The sequence below is a fragment of the Aulonocara stuartgranti genome (genome assembly GCF_965226115.1).
Source record: "Aulonocara stuartgranti genome assembly, chromosome: 5".
Lineage (NCBI taxonomy): Eukaryota > Metazoa > Chordata > Actinopteri > Cichliformes > Cichlidae > Aulonocara > Aulonocara stuartgranti.
Window position 1 is genome coordinate 32,489,567 of NC_138943.1, and position 21,883 is coordinate 32,511,449.

Consider the following 21,883-nt stretch of genomic DNA (forward strand, 5'->3'; position numbering starts at 1 on the left):
ACCCATTCCCTGAAGATCTCTACGCACTGTTCTTAAATTAATCTGAAGGCCACAAGAGGTTTGGAAGCCTTCAACGACTGACTGCAGAAAGTTGGAAACCTCTGCACACTATGTGACTCATCATCTGCTGATCCCGCTCTGTGATTTTACATGGCCTAGCACTAACAGCCGACTGTGAAATACTTAGTAGTGAGGAAATTTCACGTCTGGTCACACAGGTGGCATCCTATCACGGTACCACTGAGCTCCTGAGGGCGACCCATTCTTTCACAAATGTTTGTAGAAGCAGTCTGCATGCCTAGGTGCAAGAAAGCTCCTTGGAAGCAAATATAAAGAAATGAGGGATGCTGCAAGACTTTTGCACAGTACTGTACACTGGTTTTAGGTGTTTACACTGCAAGCTTTGCATCATCATGGCATGTACTAGTAATGCTGTTTGATCGTATTTGCCTTCTAGGTGAAAATGTGCTTGGAAAAAATACTCAGCGGGACAGAATGTGAGTAAGTAAAAGTTTTATTCTCTTGGGTTCATCATCAAACATATTCTGGCAATTCCTTTTTCTTTTTTTTTACTTACTGTACCAAAGCACACCAAAGCACTCACTGTTAAGCATCTTCTTTTTTTTTAAGGGTGAGCTTGGTTGAAAATTCAGCGAGTTATGTTGTGAACAGACCTCCTGCCTCCTTAAATATGCATTCCAAGACACGGCCACCCCGTAACAATATGGCAGCTGCACTGAAGCACAAGATTCAGCAGCGAGGTAATGGAGCTAACAAAATGCAGTCTGGTTACAATCGTAAATATGTTTTGTTCTTTTGTGTGGTTGAAGTAAAGAACAATGTATCGCACATTATTTGTTTTAAGTTTGCAAAGTAAAAAAGTTGGGATGGTAGAAAGTGAGGCAAAAAGAAATATGGTTTAGCGTCTGTAATTTGCATGTAAGCTTCTGGTGGATGTTGAGATTTGTCATTTTATGGCTATATTTGCAATGATGCGTTGAGGAGGACAACACTTTTTTGTCTCTGGAAAAAAAAGGCGATATCTGGACCTCTTTGTCTTTGGTCTTCACTTGATTACACAGCTTCCATTTGGGGCACCAGAGAGAGGCAACTGCACTGCATTTGGCCCTCACTTGAATTAATTTGGGCACAACATTTAAATGTGTCAGCATTAACATTCACACACCTTGCCATGTTTTCAGTGTGGAATCGTGACATTGAGGAGTGAGGAGTGCTGTCTTTCACACTAGGAAAGTTACTTGCTACCTAAATGCTAATCAAGTCCCTAAGAACGGAGCTAGAATATGAAATGATTTTAGTGTAGTGGCTGTTGGGTGCTTTGGAACTTCCTTGCTCATCATGTGACTCACAGTGGACCATGCCAGAGCTGCCTGATTAAATTATTTTATCCCATTCATGGCCATGCAAAAGCCAGCAGGAGGTCAGCCAGCTAAAAGCCAGCTGGAGTGTGATTAATGATCTGCGTGCCCCAAAATGCAAAAGTGTGAGGAAGATTTTTGAGCATCCAACGAGCAACTTTCATCTCAGTGAATAGAAAGCAGTTTTCGGGCGCATTATCCAATTTTTCTGATACATTCATTGGCTGCTAAACACAACTTGAGACCCAGTCTGCTGATGTAGCTACAGCTGCCTTTCTCCATAAAATTATCTTGCATCCATACTGAATGAAAACATATAAACTGCAAAGCTTTTTAACACTTTTACACACTTCCTTCTTCCTGCCTTTCCTTTAGTTGGTGGAAATCTCAGCTTAAGTAATATAATTTATGATGACTAATTTTCAGTCTCAATCAGTCACCAGTGAATATTTTCGTGTCATATTTTGCTGCTTTTTGGTGGTAATAAATGAACTTAAACAGCTTTTATGTTCTCCTTAGAGTTTCTTGCATATTCCCTAATAAAGACTGAAGTTTGGAAACACCTGCATCACAATTTTCTTACTACCACGAGTACCGTTCAAGTTGGTCATTAAGAATGCTGGTTATAAAGAGATATATGTGTACAAGTTTAGCTAAAACCGTACTCAGCATGCCTAGGAGATGTAGAGCTAGTCTACATTTAGCTCATGGTTCTAAAGTTTGCATATGCAGCTTTGACTGCATGAAGATAAAAATCCCTATAAGATCTATGCTTTATCATGGTAGTATTGTTAAATATATGTTTTATTGCATTGCATAATTAAGTCAGTATTTGTACCAGTGAGTCTCTATGGCACAAAACCCCCACAGAGGTTTAAAGTGTTCTGCACACTCAGCTTCATTCATTCTCTTTCTACTGTTGGATCTGTGTGATCTCAGTGATGGGATCTTCCTAAAATGTATAAGGGATCTTCCTGAGATGGTAGTCCCATGCACACAGATCTTTTTGTAAGCTCTCCTCCTCAACCACCAGAGCTGATCACACCCATTTAAGGAAATGCTGGCAATTCCAACAAATCCATTACAGCCCTTTTAGAAGTGCACCTGAAGAAGCTCTCTGCCCCATGTCACTTAATACAGCATCAGTCCTGTTTCCTATAGAAGCCGTCAAGCTCCGCATGGCTGGTAAGAAAGGCAGGAAGTCAAACATCAGAGTGAATCAGTCTACAGGGAGTGTAGACCCTCTGCAGACTACTCCCTCTGCCTCTGAACTGCTCCTGGTTTTGGTTTAACTTGAAGATATGAGAAGGATGGAACAAAACAACATCATAGGGTCACTCACCTGCTGTTTAAACCTGCTTACACTGAGCAGCCAATCAGAAGAAAGTTGGCTTAAGGGGAAAGAGGTCATAAAATGGAGGGAGCTAATTTGATGTAAAGTACATGAACCGATGGGCTGCACAAATCCCAGTGTGAGAATGACAAATCAGCAGAGCCCATATGTAAAAGCATGGAGCTGGAAAGGATTATACTGGGTTGGGTTTTCTTGTGCACCACAGAAAGTATTAAATGCATGTTTCAAATTGTCTTTTATTTGCCCTATTCTGTGGGTGCGAAATAAGCCATTTATATGTAGTTTACACACAGTTTTTAAATGCCAGGGCTCAAGGGACACCTGTGTTGTTGCTCCTCTGTCAAACCAAACTAGCTCACTAGCCAGACCTGTTGTGACAGCACATTGCTTGTATCCCCCCTCTGCTTTTGCTAAAGTCTTAATAATTCATCCGAGTTACATGTTTAAGGCTGGTGGGTGGCATCTGTGAGACTACTGCACAGATCACCCCGGAGCAAGAGAATCCTGTGTCGGTGTATCGGGAGCCGCAGCAATCACACTCTTCCTCGCTCACAGGGAAATCCACCTGAGATTCTGAGCACTCCCTCTGAATCGTGTGACCCTGTGCTGTAGTGGCAGTATATTTATAAGGCAGCGGACGGACTGACAGCAATTGAATACTCGGCAGTATTTATGAGTCGGGTGGAGGACCTCCAAGTAGTGGTGGATAATGAAAAATGATGCTGATGTTGTGTGAAAACACTGAGTGGAAGATATGTGAGTGATATTAAAGTAATGAAATTTTGTTGGAATCAAATGCATATAATGGTGTATAAAAGTAGGAAGTTTGGCTGGAAGTGATGCAGAGCTGTCAATTCAATAACGTGTCCATCCTGGTGCAGAAACTTATTCGATTGAGCAGAGGTTAAACCCGATGATATGACTACACAATTCTCCTGCAGGAAATTTATTGTGCCCGACACTAAGCAAATACTGCCTCGGAACAACACACAACAAAACAATGAGAGGATGAGAGGAAAAAAGGAGATATGCATATTTGTAATGTTTGGGGGGGTTAAAAAGCTTCACTCCAACTTTTAAACTAACATGTAGCCAGTGTGAAAGCCAGCGTAAGAAAATCCACAGACTTTACAAATTCCAGTCAGCTTGCAATTGTTCACACAAAATTGTTGTTGCTCTGATTAGTGCAACAATATCCATTTTAATGCTGGAACATCCTGATCTGACATCTTGGAAAACACAGCATGCCCGGAATATAAAATCAATGGCAGCCTTCATTAGAGTCGAGCAAAGATCTCTATCGACACGTACAAATGTACTGAAAGTGAAATGGATATATTCAACAGTAACACATTCTGTGTGTGCTCCGAGGAGGAGGAGGAGGAGGATGAAGAAGAGGAGGGAGGGGGTAACCTTAGACAACATGCCAACAGTGGAGACTGCTCTTTCTAAGTAATAAGATTAGCCGCCAGCATGTGTGCAACAGGATAGTCTCAGTTGCAGCGCTGGTCAGATTTACTGTTGCAAGCTGCTTAAGGGTTCCCAGTATTGTAATACAGCATCCATTAACTTTCACATTATCTTTCAATTAACTTTCATTTCAATATATACAATGGATCTATTTTATATCCGATAAGAGCAAACATCATCTTGGCCACAATTACTCACCGCCTCACTCAGCAGTTCCCGAGTGCAAGATGCTTCCTATAAGGTTTGTTTGTTTTCTATATGTTCTTACCAATACCTCCCAGCATCGAAATCTATCATATAACAGTTATTTGCAATGGTGGGTGGGTTGTGAGGGCCGGGGGCGGGGGAAGGGATGCAGTTGGCAACAGAGAGTGTGTGTGTGTGTGTGTGTGTGTGTGTGTGTGTGTGTGTGTGTGTGTGTGTGTGTGTGTGTGGGTATGTGAACTTGGCAGAGACATGAGATGAGAAAACACACTCACCAGTTCCATTGTCTCCTGGAGATTGTACATCACGGTTCAGCCTGGGTGGTGTTTTTCTAAGCTCTATGGTGCATTTACAGTCCAAAGGGAGGATTAGCACTGAACACGCAACAGGATTTGAGCTTTTCTCTCAAATGGCTCAATTTTCATATCTCCTTCAACAGAGGCTCAATTTAGGGTTCTGGGAATGGACAGAACCACGAGACTGCTGCTTTAATGGATTTTGAAATAAACTGAAACACATGTTAAATAAGACTAGGCTACAGATACTGTACCATCAATTTCTGTGGTGAGTTTGTGAGATTGATGTTAAAATCTGGTGGAAGGAGCTGGGCTTCTCAACATCCACCAGGTCACCAGTGAAACATCTAAGAGTGGCATTAGTGTGGAGTTAGTATCCACCCCAACAGCCAAATAGAAAAGCGTTAAAACAAAATGCCAGGAAGAGTGTGTAGGCCTTCATTTGAAAGGCAATATGTTTTAGTTTCTGACAGTTTTCCATTTCAGCATGTGTCTTAAAGAAAACGCTGATGTGAGAGTTTGAGAGTTGCTCCAAGTATCAATAAGCTTCAAGTATGAAGACTTTAAGAAAAGTCACTGGGTTTAATTCCACTGTAAAAGAAAAGCTAACTCAAAATATGAGTTCGACCCACTTCTTAAATCCACGAACATGTGTAGATTGATTCATGTTTCCTCATTTTTTTCGATCTCGTCATTTGTGTTGAGTGCCCGGAAGCGTAACATGCTGACGATTTGTCACCTAGCGCAGCGGTCCCCAACCCCCGGGCCTCGGACCGGTACGGGTCCGTGAGTCGTTTGGTACCGGGCCGCGAGAGTTGAGGCTCAGGTGTGAAATGTATAGTTTTCAGGGTTTTTATCGGTTTTCAGCGTTATTTTGTTATCGTTTTTATCGTTAACTCGGTTTTCCTGGGTCTTTTCACGTGTGTTATGAATAAATCTTCTTTTTTTCGGTACCGGTACTGGTTTTATTTTGTTGTATTTATCCGCGACACCTTAAAGGCCGGTCCGTGAAAATATTGCCGGGCATAAACCGGTCCATGGCGCAACAAAGGTTGGGGATGGCTGACCTAGCGTACGCCTCGAGAGTGAGAACGTGTTGCGTTACAGTACTTGAGTCGCTCCTTATTTCTTTATGTTTTGCTAAGAAAATGGGAAAAAGGAGCAGATTTATTGAAACATGAAACAAGCAAAAACACAATTGTAATGAGCATTGAGGCAACTGTTGTTGTGATTTAGTGTTATATAAATTAAGCTGAATATGAGCAACTTGAATTGCCTTAACTGAAGCTCAATTATGACTATGATTGGGATACTAGTCATCTGCTGTACTGGTTTTTAGGCCTGCCACATATTTTATGCTCCACTTGTTCAGTTTCCTCAGATTTTTTAAGGACACACTGCACACCATGCTAACATTTGCTGTGATTTCAGCCTGTAGCTCTTTGGGAATTAGCTGATTGGTTAAAAAAAAAAAGCTAATTTTTGCTAGGCAAACTGTGTTATGTTGGCTTTTTTCATACATCCAATTAATTTATAAAAACAAATAAAATAATGAATAATAATAATAAATATGTGTTATACCTGATGAAGTTCAGTTAGAGAAAACACGGTGACTGAGTAAAATAGGATTAAGCAAGAAGTTACAAAGTGTGTGGAGACTTCACATTTTCTTCTTCTTTCTCATATGTACCTGTCATTCATTCAGGTGTGCAGAGATTTTGAACCAATGGATACAACTAATGAAATTATGCAAGTTTTGCAACAGGCTGCAAAAGTAACTAAATATGCAGTTTGAAACAGCTTCTTTGTCAATTTATATGTTTGATTTTTGAGTCAGGTGAAGTTATGAAATGTTATGAAACATTCGTGTACGTAGCTAAAAAACAACAACATTTTTCTGAAAATGCTCAGGTGCAAGGACAGAAGTGAAAATGAGTGAAAAAGCAGCCAACGTCCAAAGAAGAACTTTGAAAGGTTTTCAGAAAACCTGGATAATTGTTGCTCTAGACCACTTTAAAATTGTAAACATTTTTGGCTCCTTGGAAGCAAAACATCTAGAAGTACATGGTGGCTCAAGACTTCTGCACAGTACTCTTTATAGATTCCTGTTAGAAAATGGCCCTCAGCTCTGCTGGGTTGTGACCTGAGCAAACCATTCATGGTCTTAGTCAATAGTTTCAGTCTTACTGAATACAATATGATGGTAATTCTGGTAAGTCTAGTCTCATGATTCAGTCAGAAAGACCCATTTATATACTTACGTTGACAGGACAGTAGCATACAGTATGAGCTACTGTGCCACTGATTTTCTCAGTCAGGTCTGCCTTGTCACATCCACAAGACGCCGATGGTGAAAACGTTCAGTTCGAGGCTTCAGTAGCACTTCACTAACGAGTGGATTACATCTTTTATATGTAGTCCATGATTGCCTGCTTACATATTTCTATTGCAAATAAGACATAAATAAACATAAATAAAAACATAGAATCTATTAAAAAATGCATAGGAGGTGGTGTTGGCGGGGGGGATTTAAAATGCACTCGTACCTATTGTGTATGTGTGTGTGCGATATTTCTGGGGTCTCTGCAGCGAAACCTTTGGGAGAAGGATTAATAGGAGTGGGGGTCTGCTGATGCATGCTCTTGCTCCTTTGGGTCTCCATAATTCACATTGTCAGCTGAAGAGCCGGTGCAAAGCACCAACCGGAGCTGTCTCTCATCATCACACACAGTCAAGAGCCTGTCAGAACAGATGAAGCCACCGGCTCAGCACTGTCGAGGAACATTGAGCCGTAATTCACATTCTCCTGCCCCGACAGGCCTCACTAAATCCAGGTCCTGCCACGAAGCACTCGCATCTGATCAAGGAAGCCCCGCAGAGGAGCCCCCTTGTGATGAACTAGATTAGCTATGATCGACTCACCCTTGCCTCCCCGTCGCATGATATCGGCACCAATAATTGGTATGTTGCTTTCCACAGCGGCTCAGTATGTGCCTGCGCATGAATTCTCACACTGTGCAAAAGAAAATTAAGACATATCTTTTCAGTTCATGCTTTATTTAGATAAGATAAGATAAGATAAGATAGAACTTTATTAATCCCTCGGGTGGGTTCCTCTGGGAAATTCGACTTCCAAAAAAAGCACAGCAACGACCAAAGTTACAGTTACAGAACTGTTATATATATATATATACACACACACACACACACACACACATATATAAATACAGAGACAAATATAAATAAAATATACAAAGGGGATAAATAGAATAAATAGGAATAAAAAATAAAAATACAAGTGAATTGCACATTTCAAGTATTGAGTCTATTGCACTGTTGACTATTTACAAAAAGTATTGCACAAGGTATTGTACAGTGAGGTGAAGAGGCACTACAGCTTAGTTGTTCCCCCTCCTTTGTCCTCCTGTTTCCCCTCCCTCTCCCCTCCAGAGAGGAGTTAAACAGTCTGATGGCGTGTGGGACAAAGGAGTTTTTAAGTCTGTTAGTTCTTGTCTTGGGGAGAAGCAACCTGTCACTGAACAGACTCTTCTGGTTGTTTATGGCCGTGTGCAGAGGATGCCCAGCATTGTCCATAATGTCCATCAGTTTCTTTAATGTCCTTTTCTCTGCCACTGTCACCAGAGTGTCCAGCTTCATGCCGACCACAGAGCTAGCCTTCCTGATCAGTTTCTCCAGCCTGGATGAGTCCCTCTTTGCTGTGCTGCTCCCCCAGCACACCACAGCATAGAAAAGTACTCCAGCAACCACTGACTGGTAAAACATCCTCAGGAGCTTCCTGCAGATGTTAAAAGACCTCAGCCTCCTGAGGAAGTACAGTCGGCTTTGGGCTTTTAGGATGCATTAGATGTGTGGGACACATATAATAACCTCTTTTCTTCTTCTTCTTTTTTTTTTTTTTTTGCACAAATTATATTTCAGCTGGGGATTAGATTAGTGTAATGATACGCAACATCACACTGCGGCGTCCTTTTGCCACAACCTAGAGACGTGAGAGATCATCAGACCCGGTGTAGCTGAATCTCACAATTATCAGCTGCAGCAGCCTTCTATTTGTTCTGATATACACGTTTTGGCAGATGCATACAAAAGGGACAAAGCCGCCGTGTCCCTCTTACAGCGAAATAATTCCTCTGAGTATATTTAACAGAGCATTTTCACAGCATCAGCCCACAGAGCCCACATCTGTGTTTGAGTGTCTTAATTAAGCTGTAATGAAGAAGTGTGTATGAGCTACACGGAGCTCAGGCATTTTTGGTGCCCAGTGTCAGACCTCATTTATACCATCAGGCTCTGTGATTGACATCCCGCTCTTTAGCAAACCAGAGGGCAGTATGAACGCCGGAAACACACTGAAGATATTATCTGCAACACCACTCCAAGTTATAGACAAAATCATGAGACACTGGAGACTGAGATCCAGTGACCTAAAACAAGACTATTGCACTAAGACGTGGGAGTTTCCCTGGAAGATATTTATTATCATGATCATTCAAGAGTATCTAAATGAAGCTGATTCAACATAACACTAGTTTAGGAATGGTAATCCCCACACCATCCATTGCTTTAGCGTTCCGCAGATACAAATGTATAATTCAAATAATTCAAATACATATTTAATTATTTTTCTTCAACATGTTTTATTATTATTATCATTATTATTTTTCAATGAGGACATCACTCACTTCATCACAGAGAGCAATGCTCTAATGTCAGACATCACTTCTCGGTGATGTTGCGGTCTTGCTGTTCCAATGCCTGAATCCAGATACAGTGATAGTGAAGTGTGTCTGTTTGGCTTATTGTCACAGTGACATGATGGAGATGCAGGTTTATTTGTTTATTTATTTTGATTTTACAAGGGTTTGGATGATAAGTGATCTGCAAATACAGAAGTTACCGATGTTGAGGATCAGTTATTTTAAAGCACACCCGGAGCACTGAAAATTCAGTCAGTGCATCAGAATATGTATAAATATAAATAAACAAGTCACATTTCTTATTAATGAATCAACGTTCTTGTTTTTGTCTTGTGTACATTGTGAGGCATTTAATAGTGCCGCAAACTAGCATGTACTCACTGTAATCTGCTGTTTTACTGCAGCTCCTCAAGAATGTAATAGCATGTGAAGACTGCTCTCTACAACGTTAGCAGTGATAACAGACAGTGACAGAAGAAGAAAGGCATTGTTAATCTAATCATGTACACATGATCACTTCAGCTGTCAGTTATTGCCATTCGCTCACAGTTCCACAGCGTGTACGAATATTACAGCTGTAACCACTGTGTAAATGTTTGACTCTCATGATCTACATCAGATCTATGTAGATACAGGTCACATTTCAGTGTCTTTTAGCTTCTTGGTTTTTGTTTAGCTTCTTTACTTTCCTTCGCTTTTACATAATTGATGATTCTCATTGCTTTTCTTTGATTTTTGATTTCTTTAAATGTAGCTGAGGCTGTAAATGTGGCCACAGGCACCAAATGTTATATCCTTCTGGAGTTATTAATTGGACAAATTGTGCAGCCAAATTTTGACCATTTCAGTTATTATTATTATTATTTTCTAGTTTGACCACCATCTTTATCTTTTTATTAAAAAATTTAAATCCCAGGATACGTTTAAGAGGTTTTACTTTAGTCTTAAATACTTTTGGTCATTCATTTATAACAAAAAACCTCAAAACAACTGCATCGAAACATAGTGTGTGTTTCATGTGCACCAAAGGCCTGATGACAATTCCAGCTGAATAGTGGTTGAGAGACTATCCTTTTACAGCACTATGATACATATACCAAGGTTCAAACATGTAACATTCATGCACAGTCATATTTCTTCCAGTTCAATTAAATTAATTTCAGGTGCTTGGTGTATTTAATGAATTTGATGCAATGATTACTCTCTCAGATTCACCACTCTGTTATTTGTTAAACTTGTTAACTGAGTTTGTAAAGTTAGTTAGCGTTCTCTGTGTTCCGCCCTCTCTCAGTTCAGTGCAATGAGAAACAGACTCTAATTTACATAGCACCTCTTTTATTCTTGCCTAGCACTGATAGTACTTCTTATCCGGCAAGCTGCATCCACAGATATATTTTTAAAAATGTATGCACATTTGCAAATTCCAGATGGGAGCATCAGGGGTATTTGTGGTTCAGTATCTTGCTAAGAAGACTTCAGCATAGGAACGCAAGTGCTGGGGATGAAACCACTTCTGAATAATAGGCATGCTATTCTAAGATTGTATTGTTGTATTATATATATATATAAAAAGATTCTTCATTCTCAGTAAGCACAAAGCAATAATTTTGAATAAAATGCAGCTGAAATATATGAGATTGCCAAAAGTATTCACTCATCCATCCAAATCATTGATTTCAGGTGTTCCAGTCACTTCCACACTCGCAGATGTATAAAATCAAACAGCTGGGCATGTAGACTTCTACAAACATTTGTGAAAGAATGGATCGCTCTCAGGAGGTCGGTGAATTTCAGCCTAGTATGGTGGTAAGATGCCACCTGTGCAACAAGTCCAGGTGTTAAATTTACTCACTACTAAATATTCCACTGTTAGCTGTTAGTGGTATTATAACAACTGAAAGTGATTCTGGACAACAGAAACTCAGATGTGGCCTTCAGATTACAGAGCTTCATAGAATTGGTTTCCATGGCCAACCAGCTGCATCGAAGCCTTATATCACCAAGTGCAACGCAAAGTGTCAACGCTGTAAAGCACACTACCTCTCGACTCTAGAGCAGTGGAGATGTGCTCTCTGGCAACCCGATGGATGAGTCTGGTTTGATGGTTGCCAGGAGAACAGCACTTTTCTAACTGCAGTTTGCAAAGTTTAAAGTTTGGTGGAGAGGGGCTTATGTATGGGGTTGTTTTTGAGGAGTTCAACCCCTTAGTTCCAGTGCGAGAAACTATTAATGCTTCAGCATTTTGCGGGAACAGTTTGGGAATGTCCTCTCCTGTTCTAACATGACTACACACCAGTGCAAAACAAAGTCGATAAAGACATGGTTGAGCGAGTTTGATGTGAAAGAACTTACACTACCCTGCACAGAATTGTGACCTCAACCTTAGAACACCTTTGGGATTTCATGGGTTTTTTGAGTGTAAGGAATCCATAGAAGAGACGTGACTAAAGCAAAATGTAGATATTTTTTAAATGACATGTTTTCCTGCACCCCACAACCCCCCTTTGCAAATTATTAAACAAAATGAAAAAAAAAAAGTACTTTCAGACTGAACGTGTATTATTTAACACTAAGATCATTCAGCATGGTAACTACTACTTCATCTTTACTCTATGTGAAGAAACTCTATTTTGTTGCCTTTGTCTACAGCCATGTGAAAATGGCTACCACCTTGAGTTTTCAAATGACTAATGGGCTTCATCAGAAAAGTCATTATAGAAAGGTATTTGTGCCAATTTTATACTTGTATCCACCTGTAAATGAGATATAACAGTTACAGTACATTTCCAACAGTAAGCAGATTGAAAGCTCAAAAGCAGATCAAAGCTTTTAGACTAATTATACATTTCCAAGCACTAAGCAGCAGACAAGGACTGTCACCTGCCACCTTACCTAATTTATAATTCTAGATGAGGTGTTACTGTTATTATCACTTGCAAAAGAAAAAAGGAAGCTAAACCTAGAGGATGTGGCTTTGCAAGTTTTCTTCAAATAAAACACCAGTAATCCCTTTAGGACAGACATGACGAAAGTGAAAAGTTGCTTATAACGTTTTCTGCTGAAGATTGTGCAGAGGAGCTGCTATTCCAACATATTCTAATACATCACAATACATCAATTTAAAAATGATTGTGAAAAGTACTTTCTTTGTAAAAGGGTAGGGCAGTAATGTAGGATGGATGTTATATTCAAGTGGAAAAGAGAAATTTGTATACATTTGTCCTGCTTTCGTGTAATAAACTTACATGTTTGCTTTGGAAATTCCACTTAAATATACAGAAAAAAGCATAACGTGTCTTCTGTATGTCAAGTCTATTTGTAATTTAGTTTCAGGATCCAGAGGAAGATCTCTAATTAAGGTTTATTATTTGAACTTTGACATAGTCCTTTCTTTAAAAGCTGTTTTAGCAGGAAATAATTCACGCTACCGGAAAAAAATGATAAAGCATGAAAAAAAATCATCTATCACTGTCTTGATCACCAAGGTGTGCGCACTGGTAATAATTTGTTGCCATGCAGTGCGCTGCAATAAAGCCGGCAGTGGAAACAATAATGAAAAAAGATTTACCAAGATGTCATTAAACAAGTTCAGAAATAAAAGCCGTGGGTATATATTTAATAAATATCCAATACTTTAGTTCAAACCTTTCCTTTTTTCAGATGCACACATTTACTTCTACACTGATATTATGTTCAAAAGACTGAAGTTTCCCACAGAAGAGCAAAAAGTGTTCTCCCACTAACCTATAACATATAATCTGAGAGAATCCAGGCATATGGCTGCTTGTTACATATTAAATATCATGTTTAATTAAGCTGTTTGAACAGTCATTAATGACAGCTGCCTCTGTTCATCCACTGCAGGCTAATGATGAATCCAGGCTCAACACATACGGCAGCTATGGCTGATTACTTATAAGTTTCCTCAGGTAGCTACTGATTGGAAATACTTGGAAACAATGAACTCTGATGAAACACATTAAATTACAGACAGGCCCAGTGTATATCCTGGATATTATTTGTGATATTTATTTCACAGATAGTGTTTGGTTTTCACGTTATATCCCAAATAGCAGATTTACCTCTTAAGCGCCAATGCAAAAGACGGCGTCCCCATCCATGGATGCCCAGTCACAGGAAACACCTTTAAACAGCAAAAGATAAAAAGGAGCAAGAGAAGGCTGGTCTATGTACAGACAGAGACAAATGACACAAAGGAGAACCAATGTAATAAACTAAGAAATAATGCATATTAACAACATGAAACAGATATGTCTTAGTTACACACACGCTTCCTCAAAGCAAACCTGAAAATCCAACAGACTGCAAATGAAAGGAAAGACTTGACACCATCGCAGCGAGAAAGGACAAGGATGCCATTCAAACAGACGCAGAGGAGACAAGAGATGAAGAGATGTTCGCTCAGGATGAAGCAGGTAATTGCAGACAAGTCGTGATGTGAGAACAGTTTCGAACAAAGGCAGGACAAGGACTGTTTACATTTCCTGACAAGGATCTCTTGTGGGTGTGCAAGTAGCGTGAAGCTGTTATAGACTGCAAAAGCTCTGAAAGAAGAGGCTGGAGAGTGATTAGGTTGAATTCTTGGGCCTTAAAGACCACAGTTTGCATCATGTCTCACACTGTGCAAAACTCTTCTAATTTAAATCTTTCTATATTTCTGAGTCAAGTTCAAAAAAAGAAAAAGGTTTGTGAACCCTTTAGAATTACCAGAATATCTCATACACTGTTGCTGAGCTTCATCTTAGTCATTACAAACACAATCTGACTAAGAAAACAGAACCGTTGTACTTGACTACGCATGAGCAAGCTGAGCAATCAGACTACAAAAAGCCCACCATGTTAACGCTTCCCCAGAAGTTAAAATTAGGGAAATGAGACTGCAAGTGTGGTTTGTAGAGGTGCCCTCTGTAAGTAAAGGCATACAAAGTGTGTGGTTAGTGTTAAAGTTTGCTTTTCTCCCAAAGACTGATTGGGGGTGAACCCATACCTCACAACAACTTTCGTAGGACCTTGAGGAGAAGGACTTTAGAGATGCATGAAGCTGGTAATGGCAACAGAAGCATTTCCAAAGGTATTTATTGATTCTCTCATTTGTTTTGTTGACAGAATGTCCACAAGCTGATCAAACTCAGAACTACTGCTGCTTGCCCTAGGAGTGGGTGTCCTGCAGAAATCGCACAAAAAAGCACACCTCAGTCGGAAAGAGAAAGAAGAACCCAAGGGTAACTCCCTGGACTTTGATTATATCTGTCCACACTACTAGCAGAAAACTGATGGTGTTAATGGAACAAAACAACAAATTACACCATTGCTCTCCTAAAAAAGAGAATGAACACCTGGATGTTCTGCAGAAAAAAATTAATTAATTAGAAAAACAAACAAACCTCCACAAGTAATGCAAAACTCTATCCAAACCTCAGGAGGTGAGTTATTATCCACTCCATAATCTGAACTGGATAAAGTCTGGCTAAACCAAACTGATGTAAACTGAAAGGCACATCTTAAAAATGTAAAAATTGTGTTGGGTCGACACATAACAGATAGAAAATGTATGTTTGGGTGCTTTCCAGCTAGGAGCCTGCCACAAATACACATCATTGCTCCCATTTCTTTGGCTGAATCTACTAAAGACACGTGAACAAATTTCTCTAGCTAAAAGATAACAGTTTGATAAAATAGTATTTTATATCAATAAGGTAATTCCCAAACAACTAAACTGCATATCCCTGCATGGTGTACAGCATGTCTTTGAAACTTTTGAGGAAACTGGACAAGTGCAGTGAGATGAAACAATGGCCTTTCTGCATCTGGCAGAAAAGGTTTCAATAGAAGGTCTTCTATCAAACTGTTCTTATAGGAGCACACCAAGAAGAAAAGGCCGAGGTGTGCTAAATTATAGATGTTTTTTAAATGGACTGAAAATCAGTGGCAACAGGTCTGATCAGGTGATGTTTTCAAATTTAAAATGTAATCCAACAATTTAAAATGTTTGTTTCAAATTGTTGTCAGTATGTATAGAGGAGGTAAGAAAAGAGGTACAACAGTCACAGGTCGGCCTTCCCAGAGTCTGGACCTCAACATTAATGAAACAGTCTAAGATCTTGACTGCACAGAACAAAAGACAGTGAAAGTCTAACTGTTAGACTAATTAAACAAAATGACAAGAAAGCTTTCCCAGGACAGCACAGGCTGTGTTAAAGAACAAAGGTGGCCATACCAGACACTGACTGTCCAGCTCCTTAGAACTGTACAAACTCTGATTTGGCCTTATATGCTCTTTCCTTTTATATTTGCACATTTCAGTAAGTTGCTGCACCTTTCCCCCCCATTTTCCTTTTTGCACCAAATTGCCCAACATTTCTCCCCATTGCAATTCAATTCAATTCTATTCAAGTCTTATTTATACAGCGCATTATCACAACAGCAGTCGCCTCAAGGCGCTTTATATTGTAAGGTAGACCCTACAATAATACATACACGAATGATCTTCACTAATACAAGAAGAAAGTGCTAGAAACTTCTTTGAATCAAATCGTTTCCACTTTGCACTGCAAGTGGTTATTGAATGAGACATGCAATTTTTTAAAGGTTGAAGTTTTTCACTTTACAAAACGAGTCAGGACATGTTGCACTACTTTATTATCTTTGCATGAAAATATGTTTTTTTAAGACCCACAAGTCCCAATGATTTAAAATGTACAATCGGCACATTTCATTTTGATAAAGCTGTTGGACAACTTCACTTGAAGTAAACTGTTCACAACTGTATGGTTAGATTGCCATTGTTGACTACTATTTCCAGCTCAAGTATCAGCTTTTCTCTCACAAGACCTGCTTCACAAAAAGTTGAATTATGCTCTAAAATGAAAGTAGAGGTTAAATGTCAGATTCTCTATCTGATTTTGAATTCTCTTGATATTGCTATTCCTTTAGAAATTCATTATAGAAGATTAAAGGGACTGTTTTTTTTTTTCATCCTTTGAAAGTCCAAGTCCTTGCTCAGTCCCATTTTGAGCTTATAAAAACCCATCTAGGGTGATCTAGGTCACCCTTTGAAAACAGAACGTGGTTAGCATTCAGAGGAATCTGCTAACCTTGTTTTCTAATTTGTTGTACCTTATCTATGGAGAGAGGCTACATGCCCACTCATTCGACAGCTTTCACAGCTGGGAGCAGCCCGGCATAGTCACAGTCCTCTGCTGTTGGCCACAGGGCTGCATCACAGGGACAAACTGGGGTTAAGTGTCTATGTAAAGGCCAGTTTGAGGGTAGTCACTGGGGGAGGGAGGAAAAACATCCACTTTCCCTGCTAAGATTGTTCCTGTTGGTCAGGGGTTTGGAATGGAAGCCTTCCAGCTAGAAATCTGCTTGTCCAATCTGACCTTGAAAAATCAGAAATACCAGTGTTGGCCCGTTCCACAGCTCAACTATAAAATATAAAAATGTTTTTTAAAAAAAGATTTGTCACAGTTTTTGCTACACAGCCCTAAGATTAGTGCTGTAAAACCTTCGTGCTAACATAATAACCAGTGACCTATTTGGCCCTGTGAGCATCATGCAGGACTTGCCAGTGCTGATGACTGTATCCACAGACACCTCCAACACACAACCACTGTCTCCTGGTTTTGCTGGCTGCTTCCTGGAAGGAGGCTTGACTTTATCCTCTGAGTAAAATCTGGGAGCTGGTCAAGGCGGTTTGGCTGAAGCCCACTCTGAGTCATCGTTCCCATGTTGGGTTCGCTTGACCTCACTGGAAGGGGACTGTGTTCCACTTTTTCCTTTTCTCCCCTATTTGGAACATTTTCCATTACTAGTAATCTGCAGCTAAGCTGCTTTTAAGAACTTAAATACAATCCAAAACTTTAAATTTGCATTTATACCATCTTTCTTCCCTAATGGCTTTATTTTTTTTAAAGTGGTCACACTGGTTTTAGTGCTGTCACCGTCCTTCTATCCTTTCTGAATTGTGGAATTACACACTGAGCTAATTCAGTGGCTTTTAAATCCCAGGAGGATAATCAAACTTACCAAAATGCTGATGTTGACCAATAATAATTAGAGTGGGAATTTACAGTTGGCACACATGCCTGACTGGGATGAATTTAAGTGTAATTCTAAATCACCGTGCATCACCTATAAAAATCCACAACAACTGGGACTTATGTTTAAGTCACATTATACTGCAGTGTGCAGAAAAACCATGTATCGTGAAGGATACTCATAGAATGCTTTCTTGCTCTAACTGAGTACTCAAAACACTCTACAAGCATCATTCACCCATTCACACACGTATAAGCACTCTTTCTATACCTTCGTGTAAGGTTTGCTTGTACTCTGATGGATGCATCAAAGGCAACTCAGGGTTCAGTATCAACGGCCCAAGGATATTTTGAAATGCTGACTGGAGAAGCTTGGGAACAAATCACTGACATGCTGATTTGTAGACAGCCCACTCTACCTCTTGAGCAACAGTCCCCCTGACAGTAGCAAAATTTCTATTGCCCATCCCTTCAATTGTTTCTTTCTCTAAATTGCAGTAATTTACACAACCTTCTCTTAGAAAAACACCTGAAAATAAAGTGCAGTGCTATTGGAAAGAGCTACAAACAATGAAATAGAAGTGAGATCTGTGCACGCACCTTTAGCTGAAACGTTTTACCTTGTTAAACAAAAGCAGGCGGAACAGATCCATATAGCAAAACAAATGTCAGGCACCTTCATCATTTTCCAGTATGTTTATAAATTCAACAGATAACTGAATAATAACCCTGCTGAAAACCTTCCATTGGGTGTTCCTGGTCGATCGGTGAATCTCTCCTTAATTTGCTAGTCGAAGTAAAGCAGCGCCATCAAATTTGTAGGAAGTGGTGATGAAAAGCCGGAGCTTTCAAACAGAAACAATAGCAAATGTTAATATTGGATCAGGTCCAGCTAATATGCTATTTCAGTTAATGATTTTCCTTTCTTCACTTGTGCCCGCATTAAAGATTGCCTCTGAAAGCCTCTGAAAGCTTTACTCTGCTGGTGGCTTCCACGCACTTCCCAGAGTGATGGATGGAGCTAGCCTCTGATCGCTCCTTTTCATATTGTTCTTGGGCCACACAGGGCCGATACCCCCTCATTAATAAACCTCAATGATTAATTTCCAAACCTCCCTCTTGTGTCCCTTCCCTTGTCGTCTGTAAAGAAAGGCGCCCTCCTAATTAGTGAACACTGATGGAGCGTCTATAATGACCAGGGACAAAGCAGTGCTGGTGCTAAAAAGAAATCCATAAATACTCACTGTGGCTGAAGTCTTTATCTGCAAATGCATGGGATCATTTTAGAATCTTTTATGCTAATAGCCATTTAGCCTTAACAATGTCCGCTGTGTTAATTGCCATAAGAAAAACATATATATGATTAGCACTTCCCTCAAAAACCTGTTTGATGAATATGTGATCAAGTTGACATTTCGCTTTGTTTAATTAATAAGATACCCATTGGCACTCACAGCCTTGAATACGTGGCAGGTATGGATGGATAGATCTATCTGTCTGTCTCTCTATGAAACGAATCTCATTTAGCAACTTTTGTCTCCTGTCAAAAAAAGGACGCCTGAGACTCTTTGCAGCTTGCGTCAAAGCGCAGTTGTTTTATTTTTATTTTTAACCAATCAGTCGCTCTGATTCTTTGAAATAAAGCAGAGGTCACGTGGGAGGAAGGTCGGACTCTTTTAATTTTCAGAAACATGAAGCATTTTTGGGGAAGAGAAGAGATAACATACCACTGAAAATTGCTGTCTTTCTGTCACTTGAAAGCACACTTATATTGAATTTTGTAATCATTTGCCATGAATAACACATGAGTGATTCTGTGTGAAAGACCAGAGCACTTTAATTATAAAATCCCGATGCACACACACTGAATCGGGGATAGATTTGAAAGTATGAAGTGACCTTAAGTTATTCATAAACATCTCAGCTCGAATAAATGCGTTCTGCCAAAACTAACAATGCTTATAGTGCAATGGTGTTACTGCTGGGGCTAATTTAGGAAAAAAGTTAAGCGAACTTTAATTTTGTTTTAAAAACCCTTTGCTTTAATAATATTTTTTATGAATCTGAAACAGCCCTCTGGTTGATGCTGTGTCACGTGTACAAAAAACAGAAAGAAAGAAATTTGGAGGAAATAGTAAAGGGAGCCATGAGAGCGCGAGCGGTGTTGCTCTAAAGAAGCATTCATATATATCTCATTACAACTGGATTTTCAGTGGCGATCATTTATATGCATAATAATTGGCAGTTCCTCATAAATAGTGTAAAACTCAAACATGGAGGTCAACAAAGGGTGAAAGCAAATGAGGCACCTTTTCTGAAGAAAAAGCACGAGTTCAAATCCCACAGCTTGTCTATTACTTAGAGACAACCCCAGGTCAAAAATAAAGGAACTTCTATTCTTCACAGATACTGTGCCTGTGCCGGGCTAATGATGGGGAAAATGCACAGCGGAGAAGGCAGTGCAAAGCTGGGCTTTGATGAATCGGGTGATTATGTTCTGAAACACTCCTTTGCTCTACAAACTGCTGTAGCACAAAGTAATCCTGTTTAGATCTCACTGACTAAAAAGACCTGCTTGCCAGCGATGTGTGAATCCCAAAAGTAGAAGCTCTCTCCTCGTCTTGCTTTGGATTATGTAAGGAGTGTTTTTTAGTTTAATCAAGCACTACTATGATGTTGCCATTTATGTAAAGTTAAAACGCCTTATTACTCGTTACATTGTGCTTGATATTTGCAAAGTCCCTCTGTGAATTATCAACAGCAGCATCTATATGTTTTTTTGTGCTACAAATGTAGGGCCTGGGATTAAAACTGGGTCATAAAATTTTATTTTATGACTAGAAAGATTCCTAATGTGTAACTCTCTTTAATTTCCTTGCATTTAATAACATATCTTTAGTTTTAGAGTAAATTTAGTTGGAGTTCTTGTGTTTTAGAAAGTGAACCATTTTTTCATTGTATTTCCAAATGTCTGTTTTGCATGGCACTAAATCATTAGCCTTTTAGCTGAAATGCTGTTATCAAGGATTCATTTGCCATATTGTGATAAGTATTGATTAGGGCCGACCCCTGTAAGTCAAAGTCTTGACGCCTCAATCGAACGCCTCGGAGTCTTCATGGCGAGCTTGTCGCTTTGTCTCGACAAGTCTTCAACTAAGTGATCATATTAGCCATTCAGTCTGAACTGACCCATGGAAGAGTTCCTGAAACAACTTATACGAGTCTGACGCCAGAGATGCACTCCATCACACGACAGTGAGAAGTCGATTAACTTCAGAATGTGACTGTAGCTCATAATAACAGCTTTGACCTATGGGAGAGTGCAGGCTTGTTTATGGATATCACAACTGATGATTGAAGAGTAAAGCTCAAATGTGGTTTGTTCTGACAGCCTGTTCTTGTTATCAGCTGACCCTTTCCCCCTAAGGAACCTGCGTGATGTAGGTCCAGTGTTGTAGCAACCTGAGCATATAAGAACATTACAAGCAGCTGAAGGCAATGTGAAGTGCACGGTGATAGCAATGATCAAGCTACTTTAATCAGCTATAAAGCATCTGGACACAATTTAGTTTCAGTGTAACAGGTGTCCAAACGTGTACGGTTTGCTGGAAGGAAAAAAAAGAAAAACTTTACCACACACCACTTATCAGTACGCACTTGGGCTGAACAGTAAAACTTACCATCGGCAAAATAAATGCTTTAGCAACCAAAAAGAAATATAACTACAAACTGTCAGCACAAACTACAGAATGTTTTACAAACAGCAAATATCGCTATAACATTAGAAACTGCCAAGTCTCGCTCAGATGAGGTGCGAGTTATTTCATAACTGCTGTAAATTTAATCTTTTTCTTTAATATGCACACACTGTTTAAAGTGAAGCTAAATGAGTTTGATTTGAACAGCCAACGGCAACACACGTGCTCCCTGGCTCATTAATCCAACAAAGCTTTACGGCAGCCTGACATTATATGTGGCCTCCTTCAATTCTACTGACAAAATCCCAATTCTGTGGGGAGGCCTATTTTTGATATAGAAAAATATCCCTTTTTCCACAGTTAAAAGGATTTCTTACATATCATTTAACCTAGCTGGATTAACCTGGTAGGATGCTTGGGGCAAATATTTGCACAGTGGTCCCCGTTGACCCCCTTCTGCGCTTCCTTTTTTTGCAGTGTTTACAGCACCCTGTTGTGCAAAATTCCACATTGCACATAGTGACAACTGCAACTGCATAATTTGCCCTGAGATTCAGAAACTAAGCAATATCCCAGCTGGAATAAACACATCCCGGCTCCATGCAGGTTTTATTGGTGTTAGTCAGTTTGTGGTAATTCTGTTAAAACTTAATTTAGCTGAGAACAATTTAAACAACAATAATAACACTCAGGAATAGCTCAGC